Source organism: Pseudorca crassidens, chromosome 4 (assembly GCF_039906515.1).
Source record: "Pseudorca crassidens isolate mPseCra1 chromosome 4, mPseCra1.hap1, whole genome shotgun sequence".
Classification (NCBI taxonomy): domain Eukaryota; kingdom Metazoa; phylum Chordata; class Mammalia; order Artiodactyla; family Delphinidae; genus Pseudorca; species Pseudorca crassidens.
In genome coordinates this window covers 38,583,856-38,589,753 of record NC_090299.1, presented here as the reverse complement: position 1 = coordinate 38,589,753, position 5,898 = coordinate 38,583,856, and the positions used below count along the sequence as shown (strand labels likewise).

At 42.1% G+C, this 5,898-nt stretch overlaps 1 pseudogene; it reads left to right on the top strand.

Moving 5' to 3' along the window:
• Positions 1-837: 837 nt before the first annotated feature.
• LOC137223118 (heterogeneous nuclear ribonucleoprotein A1 pseudogene) lies at positions 838-1,959 on the top strand (annotated as a pseudogene).
• The last annotated feature ends 3,939 nt before the right edge of the window (positions 1,960-5,898 follow it).

Genomic DNA, 5,898 nt, shown 5'->3' with positions numbered 1-5,898 from the left:
AGGTGGATGGACCTAGAGTCTGTCATACAGAGTGAAGTAAGTCAGAAAGAGAAAGACAAATACCATATACTAACACATATATATGGAGTCTAAGAAAAAAAAATGTCATGAAGAACCTAGGGGTAAGACGGGAATAAAGATACAGACCTACTAGAGAATGGACTTGAGGATATGGGGAGGGGGAAGGGTAATCTGTGACAAAGTGAGAGAATGGCATGGATATATATACACTACCAAACATAAAATAGATAGCTAGCAGGAAGCAGCCGCATAGCACAGGGAGATCAGCTCAGTGCTTTGTGACCACATAGAGGGGTGGGATAGGGAGGGTGGGAGGGAGGGAGATGCAAGAGGGATGAGATATGGGAACATATGTATATGTATAACTGATTCACTTTGTTATAAAGCAGAAACTAACACACCATTGTAAAGCAATTATACTCCAATAAAGATGTTAAAAAAATAAAAAATAAAAGGCAGCCTACAGCTGTATTAAAAAAAAAAACTCCAACTAAAATAATACTGTCTAAATGACTTGAAACTATTGATCGTATCTATAGTTCTATATAAAATAATGGACATGCACAATGCACATATGGGATAAAATTGCCGTAAGTCCTATTGGACAACCTAGAATTGACTTTCAGTCCTCGCCAAGCATTCTACTAGACTAAGCCCCTAAAAGGAAAGAAAGAACTGGGGCTTTTAAGACCTGGCATCAAGGAACATGATGGATCCAGGGCAGCAATGTTACTTCTTAAAGGAATAGTGTTCTGCTTTCTGCCTGTGGATGCCACCAAGTAAACATCGTTAAAGTCTCCCCCGTCTACCGCTGTCATGTCTAAGTCAGAGTCTCCCAAAGAGTCCCAACAGCTGTGGAAGCTCTTCATCAGAGTTTTCAGCTTTGGAACAACAAGTGAGAGTCTGAGGAGCCATTTTGAGCAAAGGAGAATGCTCATAGACCATGTGGTAATGAGGGATTCAAACACCAAGCACTCCAGAGGCTTTGGGTTTGTCACATATGCCATTGTGAAGGAGGTAGACGCAACCATGAATGCAAGGCCACACAAGGTGGATGAAAGAGTTGTGGAACCAAAGAGGGCCATCTCAAGAGAAGATTCTCAAAGACCTTGTGCCCACTTAACAGTGAAAAAGATTTTTGCTGGTGGCATTAAAGAAGACACTGAAGAACAACACCTAAGAGATTATTTTGAACACTTGGGAAAAATTGAAGTGATTGAAATCATGACAGACCAAGGCAGTGGCAAAAAGAGAAGATTTGCTTTCATAACTTTTGATGACCATGACTCTATAGACAAGATTGTCATTCAGAAATACCGCACAGTGAATGGCCATAACTGTGAAGTAAGGAAAGCCCTTTCAAAGCAAGAGATGGCTAGTGCTTCATCTAGCCAAAGAGGTCGAAGTGGTTCTGGAAACTTTGGTGGTGTTCACTGAGGTGATTTTGGTGGGAATGACAACTTTGGTTGTGAAGGAGACTTTGGTGGTCAAGGTGGCTTTGGTGGCAGCTGTGATGAAGGTGGATATGGTGGCAGTGGGGATGGCTATAATGGATTTGGTAATGATGGTGGTTATAGAGGAGGTGGCCCTGGTTACTCTGGAGGAAACAGAGGCTATGGAAGTGATGGACAGGGTTATGGAAACCAGGGCAGTGGCTATGGAAGGAGCAGAGGCTATGACAGCTATAACAATGGAGGAGGCAGAGACAGCTTTGGTAGTGGTAGTGGAAGTAATTTTGGAGGTGTCAGAAGCTACAATGATTTTGGCAATTACAACAATCAATCTTCAAATTTTGGACCGATGAAAGGAGGAAACTTTGGAAGCAGAGGTTCTGGCCCCTATGGTGGTGGAGGCCAATACTTCGCCAAACCACAAAACCAAGGCGGCTATTGCAGTTCCAGCAGCAGCAGCAGCTATGGGAGTGGCAGAAGGTTTTAATTACTGCCAGGAAACAAAGCTTAGCAGGAGAGGAGAGCCAAGAAGTGACAAGGAAGCCACAGGTTGCAACAGATTTGTGAACTCAGCCAAGCACAGTGGTGGCAGGGCCTAGCTGATACAAGGAAGACATGCTTTAGACAATACTCATGTGTATGGGTAAAGAAACCTCAAGGACTGTATTTGTGACTAATTGTATAACAGGTTATTTTAGTTTCTGTTCTGGGGAAGTATACAGCATTCCAACACAGGGTTTTAGTGTAGTTTTTTTGTGTTTTTTTGCATCCATGCTGTTGATTGCTAAATGTAATAGTCTGATCATGATGCTGAATAAATATCTTAAAAAAAAAAAAAAAACTTGTGGAAATCCAGATATACCTAATCCCCTGTCTTAAATTCCCTTTTTTCTCCCTTCACCACATTCACTCATACTTGTCTGACGATGCTGAGTTCAGATGTCACCTTCCTTTTCCACCCCTACATCCTCAGCATGGGAGGGGTGCCCTTTACCTACACTCTCACACACACACCCCTACGCTCAGCCCCATCTTCACACATGCCACATGGAGCTGTGACTGTTGACTTGCCTGCCTTTTCCACCCGATGTCAGACCATCCAGTTTATTCATTTCTGCATCCCTAATGCAAGGCTTTGGTATAAAAAGGAGAGATGCATTGAGGTAATGACCAACCCTACAAGGACCACAGTGTCTGCCAACTGTGTGAGGAAGACCTCCATCAACGTCATCCAGGTTAAATGAAGGACATCTTGAGCCATGATACCACTATGCTAAGCCTGGCACCATACCTGATAAGTGGTAGGTTTTAAATCAAGTTTTCTTGACTACATGAACAAATATTTGAACAAACAGATGAATGAACGAACAGCTGAACAAAGGGATGAATGAATGGTTTTCACTGAATCTCTGGCTTTACCATGAAGCCTGTCAAAAAAGGAGATAAGACATTACTTTAGATAAAGCACCAGTTGGAAAACACTGGCATAGATTAGTAAAAATCGATGAATCCAAGTCCCTCAGAATAACATAAATAAGATGAAAAAAAGAGAGAAAAATGTATATGCTTGGGGAAGGTAGTTTCTATGTAATGCCAAATGTATGCATGAAAATGCCTTTTCCATCCTCTAAAGAAGACCATTTTGGTATTTGAACTTCTCTTTACAGAGAGATCAGTGACCCCTGTATTGGTGTGTTATATGAACATTGCAGTTAATATATGGAATTTGTGCTGAGCATGGACAGTGCTTCAAAATAACATGTGTATGGGGGAAGTGGGCAATTTGGTTCATGCTACATAAAAAATAATAATAAAAATAAAGGAAACAATGAGCATTTTGAGTCCCATCTCAAAAAGCTTGCAGGTACATTTACGATTGACACCCATATGACACTGATGGGGCACATCACTCCAATTATATGATAAAAGTCTTTATTCTTCTCAAAGCAATTAAGAAAAAATGTCACAATAAACAAATGCTTCAGTGGGCTAAAACTCTCTCTATTTGAACCACTTTTTCTTTTTTAAAAACTCAGAATTCACTCATCAGATCTAGAAAAAAAATCCATCTATAAAATTGGCAAACATCTTGGAAATGCACCTCCCTTCTGAAACCTGTTTGCTGAAAGGAGAACAAGGGAACATAATTGTCTGGCTAAAAAATCCCCTTAACAAAGACGACTGGAAAGTTTTTCTGTATTTCCTAAACCATTTCTCCTCCAGTTGGGTTTTGGCCAACCTTGGATCTATAAAAGGTGACTGTTGGCTTTTTAATCATTTTATGACTCAGGGTTGCAGTAAACATATTTTTTGCGTGCAGTCTTTATATTTGTTCATTTATTCATTGACTCAGAAAATGTTGTTTTCCGATTTTTCTATGTTCCAGTCACTGTGCTGGACACTTAAGAGGCTATGGTGAGCAAAACTGATGTTTTTCTAGCCATAATGAATCTTATAGTGGGGGAAAGGGGATGGTGATATAAAATATAATCACACAATTGACTAATGAATAACCATCATGACAGGCTGCAGAGTTCAGCATCAAAGTATAACAAGGGGTCTTAGCTAATTGGCCAACCTGGGTTCACTCCTCTGAGAAGTTATATATTTGTTGGGATCTAAAGCATTAATAGTTTCAATAGGCAACAAAGTGTTGAGAGAGTGTTACAGGTGGGGGGGGGGCGCGTGTGTGAATGCCCCTGGAGAAGAAGTTTTATCATATTCTTTCATCTGTGTCTACATGCACCAAATAGTTTTTGAGCACCAACTACTTTCCCAGCTCAGTTCTGTTTCAGCCTTCAGGGGCCATAAACCAATGGGGGAGAGAGGGGCTGGGCTCTGTCTCAGGCCTAAGGAGCATCACAGTCTAGCAGAGGAGACCAAGAAACAGGGCAGAGTTCCAGTCTCAGGGACATGATTTCTATCATTTTGGAACTTAAGGGGCAGTGCTGGCTGTAAACAGAGACTAGAAAAGTAGAGAAGCTTAACAGGATCCTGTCTCTGAACTTGCTGACACAGTGCCAGCCAGTTCCCACTTGCCAGAGGTGTCAGCCCCATAGTACCCCTGTTTTATGGAGGGGCTGCTTGGGGTTCTCACTGAGCAGACTCTTAGGTCTACCTCTAATATGTTCCCGTGAAGCAACTTAGTTAAGCACCCAGCTGCATATACGCAAGGTGTCCCGAAGCAGAGAATGAGTCTATCCCAGCTTGACTGGCCCTCGTTTATGTGCAAAGAAACCCCAAGGATCTGGAATAACAAAAGTCTCTGCTAAGAGACTCTTAAGTATCAAAGTGGTCTCCTGCTGCAGTGAGACTGTTACCTCCTTGACTATTCCTTAGATTTATTTTTTAAATTTTGTTTAATTATTATTATTTTTTTGTCCACGCCACACGGCATGGTTGGATCTTAGGTCCCCGACCAGGGAGTGAGCCTGTGTCCCCTGCAGCGGAAGTGCGGAGTCTCAACCACTGGACTGCCAGGGAAGTCCCTAGATTATACTTGAGGCATTAAATCTTGGAAAAACACCAACTTTCAAGTTCATCAACTCTTCAAGTTCTTCCTCTTATCCATTGATATGTTCAAAAAATTAGAGTAAGAATCTCACCCCTTTTTTCAGTAAGGTCTTGGAACAAAAATCACTGTATGCTTGATTTGGGGTATGTGGCAGGGATTAATGCCGGTCATTCCTACAAGCCAGGCTCTGCTGCTACAGGGCTCTGCTGCAATGGCCCACACTGCAGACTTCCCTTGTGGGTGCATGCCTTACACCAGTGTGGCTACTCTCTCCTACTTTGTTGCCCTGAGTCCTTTGGGCCTGTGTCTGAACACATAGGCGGCAAGAGGAGTGTCAAGATTGCAATTAAGTCAAGTGATAAAACTAGCTGTCACTTACTAAGAGCTACTCTGTGCTAGTGTTCTTGTATTAACTCATTAAGTTTTCAGAATGATGCAATAAGGTAGTTATAATTATTCCCATTTTAGAGATAAGAAAACCGAGGCACAAAGAGGTTAAGTAACTTGCCAAAGTCACACAGAAAAAAGTAAGTGAGTTAGAAATTAAACCAGGTGGTCTGACTCCAGAGTGTGCATGGTCCCTACCATGCTGCCTGGCAGAACACTGGCCAGCACTTATGACAAAGCCTGAGGCTCTGGTTTACATGAGGTTGGGTTGCAGACTTAATGAGGGCTTGAGCTGGGGCTTTTTTGTTGGCAAGGAACAAAGACTCACTCCAGTTGGTTTAAGGAAGTAGAGGTTGGATAGTTTAAGAATGAAATGAGTTGGCGGAAAAGACAGAATCTCACGGACATCATGAAAAGTTGTTTTTGATCTCACCACACTGACACTGCAGGTGGACTCTGTGTAGGGCTGCACGGTGGCTCCATGTACCTTGGCAGGGAAAGTTATAGATTGGTGCTTACTGCTTA